Here is a 17,820-nt window from a genome sequence, read left to right on the forward strand (position 1 = left end):
GTTGTCAATAAATATAGGTAACAGAATATTAAACTCGTGGTATGACAAAGGAATAAGATACATTGAAGACTGCTATGCAGTGGGGATTCTTATGTCTTTTGAAAACTAAAGCAGAAATATGGAGTAGCTAATGTGAGTTTCTTCTGTTTCCTCCAGCAAGATCATTCCTGAGAGAAAGATGGGGGCCAATGTTGGTCCCACCTGAAATTAATGAAATAGAATGAACAATCTGGCTGGGGAATACACCTAAATTCATAACCAAAATATATTATGCTCTCCAGAATGAAAGTGCAAAACCAGGTTCACAGAGATCAAGGGAGAGATGGGAATCGGATTTAGGTGTTGTAATATCAGAAAGATGTTGGTCCGATTGTGGTTTGGATAGTATGACATCAATCATAAATACAAGATATGGATTGGTTCAGTATAACTTCTTACACCAATTATGTCTTATGCCACAGAAGCTACATAGGTCAACATTTGAAATATCGGAGATGTGTTTTAAACATGAGACTGAAGCAGGAATGTTTTTACATGCTACATGGTCGTGTGTGAAGGTGAGGCCTTTTTGGCAGGATATTGTGGAAATATTAACAAGGATTCCAAGGGGTGTCTTTGTAGATGACCCGGAGCTTTATCTTTTGGGTAATTTTATTGAAATAAGTAATAAATTAACTAAATTCCAAATTTTTTGTCAAAGTAGTTGTACCAATAATTAAGAAGTGCATTGCAATCACTTGAAGTCTGACTCTCCATTACTCATAGCACGATAGACTGCAGAGATGAATAGTTGTATACCTATGGAGAAAATTACATATTTGTCAAGATATGGCAGTCATATTTGGATCATATAGGGGCCCAATTATAATGATAATAACATGTCAAAATTCAATGCAAACATATGTGATTTTCCCACATAGTTTTTAATTCATAGATTTTTTTTAAGGTTAGTATAGATGTGACCTTTGATGGTGTGTGGTTTTATATTTTGTAGGAAGGGTCAGGGAGGGGATTTTTCTTTGTTTGCTTTTTGTATGAAAAAGTTTAATTGAAGATTTTGCTATGTATATTTATAAAAACAAGAGCATGCTTGCATTTACTACGTCACATGGCAGCTTGTTCTACACTCCCACCACTCTCTGAGTGAAGAAGTTCCCCCTAATTTCCCTCTAAGCCTTTCCCCTTTCAGCCTAAAGCCATGTCCTCTCATATTTTTCTCTCCTAATTTAAGTAGAAAGAGCCTACTCACATTTACTCTGTCTATATCCCTCATAATATTTTTTAACCTCTATCAAATCTCCCCTTTTTTTCTACACTCCAAGAAATAAAGTCCTAACTTGTTTAATCTTTGTCTGTAACTCAATTCCTGAAAACCCGGCAACATCCTAGTCAATCTTTTCTGCACTTTTTCAATCTTAGTGATGTCCTTCTTGTAGTTTGGCGACCAGAACTGCACACAAATTTGGCCTCACCAATGTCATACAACCTCACCATAACATCCCAACTCCTAGAGTCAATACTTTGATTTATGAAAGCCAAGATGTCAAAAGTTTTCTTTATAACCCTGTCTACCTGTGACGCCACTTTCAGGGAAATTTATATCTCTATTCCCAGATCCCTTTATTTCTCCACACTCCTCAGTGCCCTAACATTTACTGTGTTTGTCCTTGGTTTGTCCTTCCAAAATGCAACACTTCACACTTGTCTGCATTAAATTCCATTGCCATTTTCTGGCCCATTTTTCCAGTTGGTCCAGATCTCTCTGCAAGCTTTGAAAGCCTTCCTCACTGACCACAACATCTCCAATCTTAGTGTTATCAGCAAACTTGCTGCTCCAATTTACCACATCATCATGGGGGATTATCTACCTTTATTCACTGTAAGGCAGCAAGCATCTCCTCCTCTTGAATCTCTATCTGCTCCATGCCACTCCTGCTTGTATCCCTTCCTCTCTTGTACACTATGCCAATTTCCTGAGTAAATAGTGATGCAAAAAAAAATGTTTAAGATCTCCCCCATCTCATGAGGCTTCACACTCTGATCTTCCAGGGTACCAATTTTGTCCCTTACTATCCTTTTACTCTTATTTTACTTGTCGAAACCCTTCCTGTTTACCTTTACATTATCTGCCAAAGCAACCTTTAAAGAGTGAAATTCTTGAAGAAAATTATCCAGAAATGTAAGGATAGTGGCTACTCTGATCCACCAATCAAGATCAAGTGTTCCACAACCCCAAAATATCTTAAAACCCATCTTATGCCAAAACGTGTCATCAGTTTACCTACTGGAGTTCATCAATAGATACCACTCCACAGACCTCTGCTGGTTGTGTTACCCTCACAAGAAGTTTCTTTTGGGTATCTTAATTCTTGCTACTGTGAAACTATGTTCTTGAATTTCAAATACATCAAATCTTCTCAGGCTACTTTTCCTAAAATTAGTATTTTTAATATTCACGATAAGAATATATGATGAATATTTGTATATTCATTAGTTCACAAACAAATCTGAATTTCTTCATCTATTCACACTGTACCCACCACCAAGCACAATTTTCAAAACCAGCCATAATATACAAGTGAGATCGCAAAGTTCAAGTTGTCAGTCTTTTTTTTCCCCACAACTGGCAACTTAGGAAATCATGAGTCATTGCTCTTTTCTTCTGCATTACACTAAATGGTTATCCAAATAACTTTTTTTATGCCAATGCAGTATTAATTGCTTCTCTGGGTACTTTCCGTATGTGGACTTGCACTGGAATGTTTGCTTTAATTCTTGTTTATACAATAGCTCTGATTTGGCTTCTGAAATGAAGTGCTCCTCCAACATTTTGAACTCAGAACCCGACTTGGGTGGGTGAGGGGGAGAGAGTGACGGCAGCGCGACTCAGGCGGGTGGGATAGACGGCAACGCGACTCAGACGGGCTAAGGAGAGAGACGGCAGTGCGACTCGGGCGGGCAAGGGGGGAGAAACGGCAGCGCGACCGGGGTGGGGAGGGGGAGAGAGACGGCAGCGTGACTGGGGTGGGGAGGGGGAGAGACAGCAGCGCGACTGGGGTGGGGAGGGGGAGAGACGGCAGCGTGACTGGGGTAGGGAAGGGGATAGACGGCAGTGCGACTCAGGTGGGGAGGGGGAGAGACGGCAGCGTGACTTGGATGGGGGGGAAGAGATAGCAGTGCGACTTGGGTGGGGGGAGAGATGGCAGTGCGACTCAGGTGTGGGGGGAGAGATGGCAGCGCAACTCGGGTGGGCGAGGGGGAAAGAGACACCAGCATGACTGGAAGGGGATGGATACAGCAGCACAATTTGGGTGGGCTTAAATCTGGGGCAGCTGGCTTTTGTTCTGAAATCTGGAAAAATCTGAAATTTGGAACACACTGTCCCCCCCAAGGGTTCCGGATAAAGGATTGTGCACCTGCACTGAATAAATTTGGACTGAGGCAAATCAGCTGTACCTCATACCACAAAAATTACACAAATCAAAGTTGAAAATTTCAGAGATGTTCTTTAGATGTGATGTGGACCTAGAAACTTTTGTCTACTCCACTTGGCTATGTACGAAGGTGAGTTTCTTCGGGGAAGAGCTGGGGGACATTCTGGAAAATAATTACAAAGGTAGATTTTCCACAAGATCTGGAGCTGTAGCTTCTGAGGGATATTGGAAATGCAGTTTAGACTGACAAAATACCAAATTTTGTTCATGAAGGTTGCCTTGGCAGTAGCCAGGAAAGTGTATAGCGGTTTTGTGGAAGTCCGACTCCCAACTAAATACTACACAATGGAATGTGGAAATGCAGAGATGCATTCCCCTGGAGAAAATCACATATAACCAAAGGAAGAAGCATGACACATTTATTGGAGTATGGTGACCTTACCCGAGATATATCGGCACTCAGATAGTTTAGTTCCCCCTCCCCCCCACCTCGAAATAGAGATATTGTAACAATCTGTCCCCAGTAGGAAAAGGAGTGTGACTAGTGAAACAGGACATGGTGCAGATGACCTGTTTTTTAAAAAAATATATTTTCAGTTGTCCTGGGTTTTATTTTCAAGTTTCTTTTTTTCATGTTTTAATCCTGGTTTCTTAGTCATTATCATTCCTAGCTTTTTTCCCCCTTTTTTTTCTGTTTAGGTTTTTGTAGGGGTCAGTGGCCCTATTGATGTCTGGATTAACATAAATTACTTGACTGTATGCTAAATTATATGTGGGGGTGGGAGGGGATAAATACAGACTCTGTATATAAACAGGAATGTTGGAAAGATTGAATGGTTTGTTGAGTTTTGTGAGTCTATGAAAATCATTAAAATATTCAAAAAAAAACCTTTCACGCAATGTGAACAAGACTAAGGAACTGATTGTGGACTTCAGGAGGGGGAGAAAAATCAGGAGAACAGGAACCAGTCATCAAGGGGTTAACAGTGGAAAGGGTCAAGAGCTTCAAGTTCCTGGGTGTCAATATCACTGAGGATCTGTCCTGTAGCCTTCATGTCGATGCAATCAGAAAGAAGGCTCACCAGCAGCTATACTTAGTGAGGAGTTTTAGCATGTCACCAAAGACTCCTGCAAATTTCTACAGGTGTACTGTGGAGAGCTTTCTGACTGATTGCATCACTCTCTGGTATGGAGGAGCCAATGCACAGGATAAGAAAAGACCAGAGTTATGAACTCAGCCAGGGTCATTATGGGCATCAGTTTTCACTCCATCTAGGACATCTACAAGAGGCAGTGTCTTAAGGAAACAGCTTCCATCTTCAAGGACCCTCACTACCCAGGCCATGACCTCTTCACACTGGTACCATCAGGAATGAGGTACAGGAACCTGAAGATGAACAATCAGCGACACAAAAACAGCTTCTTCCCCTCTGCTATCTGATTTCTGAATGGACAAAGAACCACAGATACTACCTCACTTTCTTTTCTTTGGCACCAATTTATTTATTTTTAAATGGAATTTATAGCATATTTGCTCCTGTAACGCTGCCCTAAAACAATGGATTGCGTGACATTCTTTGAATTCTGAATAGTGTCTGCTGAATTCTGTATATTTGTGAAAAGGCAGAGTTATTTTACAGGATGTGTAAGTTGAACCTTTGGAATGAAAATCTTGAGGGTCAAAATAGTGCCTCAATTCTTCAGTTGGTGCTTGTTATTTGGGGTGTTGCTGAATTCAACTGGAATATAGTAGGGACAAAGCAAAAACTTGAAAGCTGTAGGGTCATGAGGGATACAACATGACAGTTTCCAGAAAACATGAACTTGAGTTGACATGAGAACACCATGTGTGTAGCTGTAATCTTCAATGTATCCCTTTCTCCCTGTTTGGTTCTCCATGAATTGGCATTATAAATAATTTCACATTGGCCCACCAAAAACAGTCAGCATGAATATCTTGTGCATTATTGATAGAATGGGATTGAGGAAATGAAAGCTAAGGAAGTAGTAATTTTGATACATAAAAAATTACCTTTTGAATTACAATTATATTAATTTTATTTTTTCTGAGGATGACTGGTTAGATATCTGTCATGATAGTGTTACGAGATTGATAAATGTTCGTTATGCAATGGTTAATTATAATTTTTTACACCAATTGTATTTAATACCTGAAAAGTTAAAAAAAAAATGGTTTTAGTGAATCAGACTCTTGCTTTAGATGTGGTAATTCGGTTGGAACTTTTTTTTTCATGCTGTTTGGTTATGTGTACATATACAATTTTTTTGGAAAGCATTTCAATTGTTTTTGGAACATTTGTATAAGATTAAAATATTTTTAGACCCAACAATATTTTTGTTGGGTAAATTGAAACCTTTGAAAGATTTGGGACTAGATAAATTTTAGATTGCTTTTGTATATTTAGCTTTATCTCTAGCAAAAAATGTATAGCAAGTACATGGAAAAATGCTAATGTGATTAATATTAACAGATGGCATAATGAGATGAAAACTTGTTCAGTTATGGAAAAAATTACGTATGTTTTATATGATAATTATTCTTTTTTTTCTTAATATGTGGTCTTTATATTCAGAATATTTACATTTAAATTTACTTTGATTAGATTTTAGTGAATATCTTTTAGTTTATATTTTAGTTTTTTTTTTCTTTTTGGCTCTCCTAAAGAGAGCTGGCTGAGAGAGGGGGGGGGGGGGTTCTTTTTTTTTCTTTTCTTTTTTCCTTTTCATATTAAATTTTTTTAAATTGTTCACAATATGTATCTTTTTCCCACTGTATGTAATAACCTTGTTGAATGAATAAATAAAGTGAAAAAAAAAGGATTGAGGAAATGGGTAGAAATGTAGGATTAATATTTATCCAATCAAGTCAAGTCAAATCTATCAGATTGCACAAATACAACCCAATGTAACAGTGTTCTCCGGTCCTTGGAGCAAAACACGCAGACACACAACCAGACATAATTCATACAGACAAAATACATATGCCTGACAAGTATTTCATCTCTACGAATAAATATTGTTTTGTACATATGAGAGTCTCGGATGGTAAGAGTGAGCATTCTCACTGCCCATGGGAAGAAGCTGTTCCTTAGCCTGGTAGTGGTGGCTCTGACACTGCAGTATTTCTTCCCCAGCAGAAACAGCTGAAAGATGCTATGTGCAGGGTGGAAGGGGGTCCTCAATTATTTTGCACACCCTCTTCAGACCAACAATTCCAATAGATCACATCAATGGTGGGGGGAGGGAGACTCCAATGATCCTCTCTGCCACTCTTATGGCCCTGTGGATTGACCTTAGACTACTGTGTACCACAGTAATCCCACCATTCAGGGTGCTCTCAATAGAGCTCCTGTGGATGATTAACATAATGGTGGTGGGTAGCCTTTCCTATAGATGACACTTTACAGGTTCTAATTATCCTAATTTCAAAACACGCTATCTTCAAGGAAACGCAAGGATGATATTCCAAATTATTATCTTATTAATCCAATTAAAAAAAACTTTGTAGATGCAGCTTTACGTAGCTTTAATTCATTGATAAAACCCATAAACATTTTGCATAACTTCAAGCTGAGATTTTCATAATGATGAATAAACAAAGCATTCAACTATATTTAAAGATGTAAAAATATTCAACTTTAAAGTTATACAAGAAGAAATAAGATGAATAATACAAATTCAAAGGAAATTATCTTGAGCTTACATCTCCATGCTTCTTTGAAGAATGAGATGCAAGCTCTTAGACTGTGCGGATATTACAACATATTATGTCATAGTCACTATGGTAACACTACAAACAATACTTTTCCTTGAAGAGATAAGCACAAAATTAACTAAGAACCAAAAACACAAGGTTTTAACCTTTACATTCCAGACCCTAATTATTATTATAGACATTAATGGATAATACATAACAATTTCTATTACAGATACACAAGTAAAAATGGTAGGTATAAGATTAGAAATCTAAACTTTCTGCTCCTTGTAAAAGATAGATTTTAGTAATAGGTCAATTTAAGTAAATGGTTTTAATCCACACTTGCCAAACAAAACTTTTCTTGTCTGGAACGGTATCCATAATTTTCCCCAGCAACCAAGAATTTCTTGGTGCAGAATCGTATATGATAATTACTATGTCTCCACATACAAAATTGTATTTAGACCATTTTTGTTTTTCTTGTAATAATGAAAGATATTCTTTAATCCATCTTTTCCAAAATAAATCTGCAATAAACTGCACTTGTCTCCATCTGCGTCTTACATAAATATCTTCTTTCTGAAATTGACCCAGTGACATTAAGGATTAGATTTAAGAAGTAAGAGATGATTCGGTGTAAGTGCCTCGATGTCAATTGAATTGACAGAAATTTTTGTTATTGGATGACTTTTTAAAATAGCTTTGATTTCACAAAATACTGTCTGAAGATTTGTCATCATTACTCAAAATGGAATTAAGAATTTTCTTGATTGATCTAATCAATCTTTCCCACACACCTCCATGATGTGATCCTGTAGGTGGGTTAAATATCCAACTAATTTCTTTCTGAAGTAATGCATCATGAATATGATGTTGATTCCAATTTTGAATTGCTTTTCTAGTTAAGTTCCTGTAAAGTTAGATCCATTATCAGAATATAATTCCTTTATTTGACCACGTCTGGTGATAAAATGTTGAAAAACATTGATAAACGATGATGCTACTTCAATATGAATTGCTCACATTGTCAAACAAGTAAAAATAGCTCTGTATTGTTTTTCAACACTTATTCCTCACTTTACTTGCAAAGGACCAAAATAATCACCTCCCACGTACATAAATGGGGGTTCATCAGATGAAACTCTGAACTGTGGTAAATACACCATTTGTGTTGTCCAGGTTTAGCATTTGCACATTAACAACACATTTTGATATGATTCTTTTGATCAATGTCAAAGCTCCAAGTATCCAATATTTCTGGCATAATTCTGATAACGTGATTACAAATGCCATGACCTGTTTTTTCATGTATATGTAAAACAATCAAATCAGAAATATGAAATTCCTTAGCTAATATAATTGAATATTTCACTTCTTCTGGTATTATTGCTTTTTCAAATCTTCCTCCTACTCTCAATACATCATTTACAAGAATAGGCTTTAGCTTGAAATCATGAATTATTTTTGTAACATTCAGATTCTTCTTCAATTTTGATATCTCATTATCAAATGCATTTTTATGACAAAAACAAATTATCTCCAATTCAGCATTTGCCAACTCATCAGCTGTTAGGTAACGGCTATTTCGAGACTTCAGATTCTCTTTTTTGATACAATGTAAAAGCATAGATTTTAACCTAAGAATCCATGCTACTGCTTTTCTGAAACAAAACCATGAAGAATGATAGCAAATTAATTGAACAATCGGATCATTCTCATTAGATATTTGAATAATATTCACATTAGTGTTTTGGATTTCTGGATCCTCCATTGAAAATTCTTTTAACACTTCTGGATTTTGAGGCTATTCTTCTTGAGATTAAAATTGAGGACCGGACACCCAAGTGTTCGCTCTTTCAGAAATCATTGAACTTTTGATCCTTATGAAGCCATATCAGATGAATTATCCATTGTTTTAACATATCTCATATAACATATGATTAGCATGTTAAACCTTTTTGATCTCATTAATTCTGTTAGTCACAAAGGTACAAAACCTCATATTTTAATTAATGGATGTACTATCAGTCCAAAACATAGAAATTGCTAACTTCATCTGTAATTCTCTTAACTGCGTCCATTTTGCTCACCATAGTAGCCATTTGAGGCATGGTGACTGACTTTAATGGAGCCAATCTGGCTTTTCCTATAATAAATCCACAGTACTAAACAACTGACAGTACCAAAAACACCTTCGCTGGCATTAGCAAAGTAGTGTAACTGAGCAAATGTGGCAATTCCAAAGTCTGTTGGTTTAAAACATTTGTGGACTTCAAAACTTTCTAACATTTTAAGACTCTCAATCTAATTCATCCACTCTTTTGTGATGGAATTTGGTATAGTTTCTTCAAACCTCATTAAACTTCACCACACAAGATTTTCATTTTCTGTGTTAGTCAGCAGTTCTGTTGCTGTAAAATTATCTATTTGTTGCAATTATACACTTTGGATGCATACTTCAGAGATTAGGTTGAAATTATCCAAACTTATCTCATGTAACCCATTTTATTCAAAAGCTCTATTTGGTTGGCCTAAACCAAAATTGCACTTATTACTGATCTATTGCACAATAATAACAATAAGATAGTTGTTCATAGCATCATAACTGGTTTTATTATTCAGCAATGTACTTAATTAGACACACTGCAATCTTCTCATTGATGTTTATTAGCATAAGTTCACCTTTCCTTTTTCTTCTGAGACCACTGTTCCCCAACACTTTTCTATCTTGCTTCTTCAAACTTAAAGGTTCATCAAGCTTGCAAGTTAAAAATTGAGACTAACACAAAATGCTGTCAACATTCAGCAGGTCAGGGAACACCCATTGAAAGAAAAGAGAAGCTACTGTTTCAAATCACTCTTTCATCAGAACATCATGGGCAATAGTGAAGCGTCTTTGACTTGAAATGTTGTTTCTATTTCTACAGATGCTGCCTGATCCATTTAAAGTTTCCAACATTTTGAGCTTTATTTTCCCCCCTCGAACAGTTCTCAAGGATGCAAAATGTAGAACTGTAAATGTCATCATCTCGATGCTAAAAATCAAGATGGCAATGGATGACTATTCATGCCTGCAGATTTTGACCATTCAATCGGACCTTGAAAAGAGGACTCAAATCGATCAAGCATTTTCAATGTGCATCTTTATTTATACTACTTACTCAATTGTTAATAACTGCTGGCACCCAATGGTTTGTGTTGAACTAATTATTATGGCTGAATACATTTGTAGTTTTCCTACAATGAATTCTACAATGCTGCAGCTCAAATTTGGTGTGAAATGTACATAAATATTGCCAAAAATGTGGCAGTAAAACAATAACTTGCATTTATATTATTGTACCATGGTGTTTCAGATTGTGCAACAAAACAAATGGATACCAAGATTTTTGAAATCGTGGACATGATGAAGGAGGGTACGAAAGGTCAATGGAAGTGGACATTAGAGATTTTGTTTCAATTTAAATTTAAAATTTAGACAAACAGCACAGTAACAAGCCACTTTGGCCCATGAGCCGGTACTACCCAATTAACCGACAACCCTTGCATGTAAGTAGAAAACGGAGCCCCCTGGAGGAAACCCATCCAGACTGGGAGAACGTACAAAGTTCTTTAAGACAGTGTGGGATTCGAACCATGGCCTTATTGCTGGCACTGTAATGGCTTTGCGCTAACCATTATGTCAACTGTGCCACGATTTTATTCAAAATATTTCAGACTTTTCAGAAAGAGGGCACAAGGTGAGTTTTAGTATGAAGAATTGAAGTGGTGCAGAGTTGATGCATAGGGAATGGGAATAGGGGCAAAAATAAAGTGATTCAAATAATACATTAAATTCAAAATTAAAAATGTTAGGGAAATAATCAGCAAGGGGAAAGTCAATGGACAGGGACAGTGCATGAAATAGGCAGTAGAATTATGAATGAGCTTTTATAATAATTTTGTTTAACTAGAATTTTGGATAAACTTTTTAAGTTTATATTGTAAAAACTTAAGAATAGCTAACACGGCCCCTTAGGTGTCCTTAGCCATTCAATGAGATCATGGCAGATGGTCAGATTTATTATCAGAATACATTCGTGACATCACATACTACCATGAGATTCCTTTTTCCTGCATGCACGGCAGAATTACTATTAATTGGTAGTGCAAAATATAAACTGTACACAGCACAAATATGTAAACAAATAAAACTGTAAATAGATAATGAATGTCAACAAAACTGTGTGCAATACAGAGAGAACAAAAAGAAAATCAATAAAGTGCACAAATCCTTAAATGATTCTCTGACTGTGTTTGCCATTGAGGAGTGTGATGGTGGGGGGGTTAGCAGCTGTTCCTGAACCTGGCAGTGAGAGTCTTGTGGCACCTATACCTTTCTGATGGAAGCAGCAAGAACAGAGCATGTACTCGGGAGTGTGGTCCTTGATGATTGCTGCTGCTTTATGACGGCAGTGTTCCCTGTAGATGTTCTCAATAGTGGGGAGGGTTTTGCCTGTGATGTCCTGGGCTGTCCACTAATTTTTGGAGGGCTTTACAAAATTCAATTTTTTGCCACTTTAACAAAATAGTGCCATATTACTTGAAATTGCTTTTGCCTACTGTCAGGCAGACAGATTCGCCATTGGCAGATATTGCCTGGAGTGCCTCTCACAGTAAGAGGCAGAGAAGCAAAAGAGAGTCCCTCCAGAGTCTCCAAGTGGCCATAGATTCTTCTCCAGCATTTCCACAGTCACAGCAATCTAGTTCAAACCATTTGCAACCCGAGCTCCAGATCCAAACACAATCAGGAACCCTCCAAGAATCTTCAGCACCCTCTCCCATTCAGTTCAGACACCCCTTCAGCCAGTTTTGAACCAGTCTCCCTCCAGGAGTCTGGTGTAAGTCTCCCAACAGCAGTCTCCAGCCGTTGTAGGTTTCTCTCCTCAAGTCACCTTCAGCCCACTGCCTGTGTGGTTACTTCAGTCACAGAACCCCATCCATCACTGGTCCGCTGCCGTGGTCACTGTCCTGTGGGTAGTTTCCTTTGCTTTTCCCTTTCTGCTGGAGGAAAGTCTCCCCATTTTCTGGTGCCCTACACCAGTCTTCCACTCCCCTAGAGTCTGCAGCCCTTCGTGGCTGCTGCCGATCATAGGCACTGCCATCTTGGGCACAGATCCCACGGTCACAGGAATTTAAATGAAATTATCATCAGGTCAAAGCCTGAGCAGAGTTGACTGGGCTGTTGGACCCCATGGAAGTGCTGTATCTCTGCTCCTCGCTCTCTGTAGATCCACACCAACAGCAACACTGTGATTACAGTGGCTCAAGCAGTGCTGCCACTTTCAGTACCTTGATGCAGCCAGTCAGTACACTTTCCACCACCACTTTGTAGAAATTTGTCAGGGTTTCTGACGTCATATCAAACCTCCACAAACTCCTGAGGAAATCGAGATGTTGATATGTTTTCTTCATGATGCCATTGGTGTGTTGGGTCCAGGAAAGATCATCCAAGATAGTGACTCCCAAGAATTTAAATTTACTCACCTTCTCCACCCCTGATCCCCCTCTAATCACTGTATTATGTACCTTTGGCTTTCCTTTCCTGAAGTCGACAATCAGCTCCTTAGTTTTGGTGACAATGGGTGCAAGGTTGTTGTTGGTGCACCATTCAGCCAAGTTTTCAAATCCCCTTCCTTTATTCAACCCACTACCATGGTATTGTCAGCAAATCTGTAGATGGTGCTATCATACCGAACCACACAATTGTAGGTGTAAAGTGAGTAGAGCAGGGGACTAAGATCCCAGCCCTGTGGTGCTCTGGAACTGATGGAGATTGTGGAGGAGAAATTCTTACCAATCTTCACTGACTGTGGTCTGGAGGTGAGGAAATCCATGATTCAATTATACAGTGGAGTCTTAATTCCCAGGTCTTGGAGTTTGTTGATCAGTTTTAAGGGGATGATGGTTGTGAGCCAGTGAGATGGCATCTGCCATAGTCCTGTTACTACGATAGGTGAACCGGAATGGCTCAGACAGGAGCTGATATGCTCCATCTCCAGTCTTTCAAAACCCTTCATCACTTTGATGTAAGTGCTACTGGTCAATAGTCATTAAGACAGATTACTACACTCTTCTTGATGCCTGTTTGAAACATCTGGGTACCATGCCCTGCTGGAGTGAGATATTGAAGATATCGTGAATATCTTGGTAAGTTGGTCAGCACAGATTTTTAATACTTGGCCAGGTTCTCCATCTGGGCTGGATGCTTTCCTCAGATTCATTGTGCTGAAGGCATCATGCACGTCATCCTCAGACATGGACAGGATGGGATCATCAGGGGATGAGGGAGTGTAGAGGGGTGGTTCTTTGCTGTTACTATAGTCAAAACGGGCATAAAAGGCATTGAGTTCCTCTGGGAGAGAAGTTTTGTCATTTGCTACTTTACTGGATTTGGTTTTGTAACAGGTGATGGCATTTCCATTTCAAATACACTTTCATGTCCAATCCCATTTTGCTTGATTCTGTAGGTGTCCAAAACACTCCATCTCAGCCTTCAATATATTGATTTACCAAGCATCCATTGCCTTCTAGTGTAGAAGGACAGCACAGTTAGTGCAAAGCTGATATGGTGCCAGCGATCAGGAAATAGTTCAAATCCCACACTGTCTGCAAGTAATTTGCATGCTCCCCTCATGTCTGCCTAGTTTCCTCTTGGACTCCATTTTCCTCCCACCGTTGTTGGTCAATTGGGAGAAATGGCCTGTTACTGTCTAAACTTAAAAACATTTAAATTAAGAATTGCGGAGTTTCATTAACCTCTGAAGTGACCAAGCTTTTCCTTGCTACATTTGCTCCTCATTCTGGATTCTGCAGCCAGAGGAAGCAACTTTCAGAATCCCATACACTTCAATGATATACTTGAGTTGAAAAGGTTAGTCCTATTCAAGACCTTGTTATATAACTACTGGGAATCAATCTTGTCAATCTATTCTGTACTGCTTCCAAATAAATAAATTATTTTTCAGGTCTGAAGCAAAGCTTTCCACAGTATTCAAGTCTAGCCTCACCAATGTAAAAAAGAAAATGCAGTGTTAGCACATTCCACAATGTTTGACAGGTCCAGAAGTGACATAGTCATGGATGAGTGATATTGAAATATAGGGTCAAGGTCAAATGTTATTACCAAGACAGAGGTAAGCCATTTTATTTGCTGGAAACAATTTGAGGTGAGGCGGTTAGTATAACTATTGCATGCAATATTAATAAAATCACTGCATATTAAAACCAACGATAAAATGTGTAATTTGACCAAGATAAAGGAATTTCCAATATCAGACTGGGGAATAATGCTTTGTTCAAAATGGTTTGCTACATTGATACATAAGTGGATTACAAAGTATGTTTATTATACAGTATCGTAGAAAGTATTTTTCTTCTATCTGGCAATGTATGGGTATGGTAACTTCAAAGCATTATACCAGAACTCAATACAAAGAATCATTGAAGCAGCTGAGAATATTATTAAGGTCTCCATCTCACTGACGATATTTACTGGGAGCATTACTTTAGTTGGGCTCAAAGCATTACAAGTTTGGCTCAGAGAATACCTACAGTCCATCACACATTATCTTTGACCGACTACCATCAGGAAGGATGTACAGGACCATCAAAATCAGGACCATTTGATGATCCTCTGTATTTACTTTGGGTTTGATGCTTTGCAGTCATCATTCCATACAATGTTTAGTTTATTTATATCGCACATTTAAAATAACTTGCATTGATAAAAGTGCTGTACAGATCATAAATTACATCTCAACTTAAGCAGCTATCTAAGTGCAGTATAAAACGAGTAAGAATTATACATACAACATGGTAACAACAATCACCTCAAAATGCTTGTGAATAAAAAACTTCAACCTGGATTTAAGAATTAAAAGAAGGGGCTGATTTGATGGAGGGAGGAATGTTGTTCCACAATTTGGGGGCTGCAAAAGAGAAGGCGCCATCTCCTGAGTTTGCAATTTGAGCAGGGAACAACCAAACACCTTAAATTGGCCAATCTGAGGGGTCTTGAAGTGGAGTAGGGGTGTGGAGATCAGTGATACAAGGGGGGATAGTCCATTAAGGGCTTTGTAAACACACTAGAGAATTTTAAAATCTATTCTGAGCCATACATGCAGGCAGTGGAGGGAGGCCAGAATAGGGGTGATATGGTCCGTCTTCTTGGCCCCTGTCAGGAGCCTTGCTGGAGCATTCTGAAGCAGTTGCAGATGGGATAATGATGACTGACTAATTCCCATATATAGACAGTTAGAGTAGTCTAATTGGGAGAAAGTGAGGGCATGGATAACTTTCTTGAGGTCTTTTAGTGATAGGAATTATTTGATTTTGGCAATAATGCGGAACTGGAAAAAGTTGGCTTTTACTACTTGTTTGTAAAACTTGATGGTGGAATCGAATATCACACCAAGGGATTTGATGTGTGGTTAATGAAGGTGGATAAGTAACCAAAGGTATTGGAGATAATTTTGGTAGAGTTGAGGGGGCCATATAGAATGATCTCAGATTTGCCTTCATTTGGCTGCAGGAAGTTTTGAGCCATGCAGCACTTTATGTCCTCCAGACAGTCGTTAAGGCTGGTTACCTTTGTTTGGTCACTGAGCTTCAATGGGAGACAGAGCTAAGTATCATCAGCGCAGCAGTGGAAGGAGATGCTATGCTTTTGGATGATATGGCTGAGGCGAAGCATGCATAAGGAGAAGAGAATGGAGTCCAGAATAGACCCTTGTGGGACCCCACAGGAAAAGATAGCAGAGGACGAAAATTTGCCCTTGTTGACTAAGAAAGTCCAATTACTAAGATAAGATTTAAGCTAGTTCAGGGCTAGGCCATTGACACCAAACCTCTGCCAGAGGTAATCTATTAAAATAGTGTGGTCCACACGTTCCGCTAAGGTCCAGGAGAATTTGAGTGGCAGAGCATCCCGAGTCAGTGGCAAGGAGTAGGTCATTGTATACTCTTAGTAAGGCCAACTCTGTGCTATGATGGGCCTTATAACCTGACTGGAATCTTTCGAATATGCTGTTTTGATGCAGGTAGGGCAACAATTATCTTTTTTTAAGGACCTTTGACAGGAATAGGTCTGTAATTTTTGGGTGTGATAGGGTCTAAGTTGGATTTCTTTCAGAAGGGGCTGGAGCACAGGATGCTTGAAACAAATTGGAAAAGTCCCAGTAGCCAAGGAACTGTTAATAATTGAGAAGATGCTAGAACCAGCTGAGCCGAAAGCATCCCTCAGGAGGGGAGTAGGGATAATATTGAGGGGGCAGGTTTTGAGCTTCATGGCGAAAACCATCTTTCTAAGAGTGGGTGGTGTGATTAGGCTGAAGGAGTCCAGGTTGGATGAACAGAGCTGTGGTACAATTAGATTGCAGGGGTGGGGTGGGAGGAATGTTTGACCTGATGTTCTAGACTTTGTTTATGAAGAATTTTAAAAATTCTTTGCATTTGCTAAGGGATGGATCAGAGTTATTATTAGGTGTGGGACCAATGATTGACTTGATGGTACTGGACAAGACTGTGGGATTTTGGGAGTTGTTGGAAATTACGTTGGCAAAATATATTGTTCTTTCAGCCTTTACAGATTCTTGGTATGTGTGCAGGCTGCTTTTCAAAATTTTGAGGGAAATTTGTAGTTTGCCTCATTTCCACTTACATTCAGCTATCCTGCACTCCCTCCTCAGGGTTTTGGTGGTATTATTGAGCAAAGGTGCAGCCTTGAGCTGAGGTTTTTTCCCCCTTGAGTGGGGCTACAGCTTTCAAGATAGAAGAATAGGGGTTATTAAATAGGGATGCAAGTTTCTCTGTGTTGAGGTGGGGAGTGGGTACCTCCATGATGGTAGTACAGGTACACAGTCCTTTATCTGGAACCCTGGGGGATAGTGTGTTCCGAATTTTGGATTTTTCCGGATTTCAGAACAAAAGCCCCAGATTTAAACCCACTCGAATTGTGCTGCCATATGCCCCCGCTTCCAACCATGCTGGCATCTCTCTCCCTCTCGCCCACCCGTGACACGCTGCCGTCTCTTCCCCTCCCACCCAAGTCGCGCTGCCGTCTCTCCCCCTCTCACCCGAGTCATGCTGCTGTCTCTCCCCCGCCCACCCGAGTCGCACTGCCGTCTCTCTCCCCCCTTGCCCACACAAGTCGCGCTGCTGTCTGTCCCCCCCATCCCCTGCCTAACCTAGTTGTGCTGCTGTCTTTCTCTCTCTCTCTCTCTCCCCCCTTCTGCTGTACCAGCACCAGGTAAAAAAAAAGCTAGTTTTTGAAGCTTTCCAGATTTAGAAGTCCGGATAAAGGATTCTGTACCTGTACTTAGAGCTCTTACAAGGGCCTCTGACAACCTATTCACAGTCTGCGAGTTAACACAGCGGGAGTAGTGTATAGGAAGATGAGATTTATTTGGGGAGCAAGGCAGGGATAGGTCAAAAGTAACTGCTGTATGGTCCGATACACAGGTATCAATTATTAGCAGGGTGTTAGTTGATAAATCGGATGACAGAACTAGGTCGAGAGTATGTCCCAGCTTATCAGTGGGCCCTGTTGAAAGCAGTTTTAAGTTAAAAGACACAACTAGGTGCATGAATTCACTTTAAGAGGATTGATTGAACAACACACATGGATAT

General features: G+C 39.2%; 1 protein-coding gene across 4 annotated transcripts in view; it reads right to left on the reverse strand.

Annotated features, from left to right (window-relative positions):
* mbd5 (methyl-CpG binding domain protein 5) overlaps positions 1–17,820 on the reverse strand; it is a 245,907-nt gene that overhangs the window by 38,500 nt on the left and 189,587 nt on the right. The gene's annotated exons all lie outside the window — the stretch shown is intronic.

This window comes from Narcine bancroftii, chromosome 4, assembly GCF_036971445.1.
Source record: "Narcine bancroftii isolate sNarBan1 chromosome 4, sNarBan1.hap1, whole genome shotgun sequence".
NCBI classification, from domain to species: Eukaryota; Metazoa; Chordata; class Chondrichthyes; order Torpediniformes; family Narcinidae; genus Narcine; species Narcine bancroftii.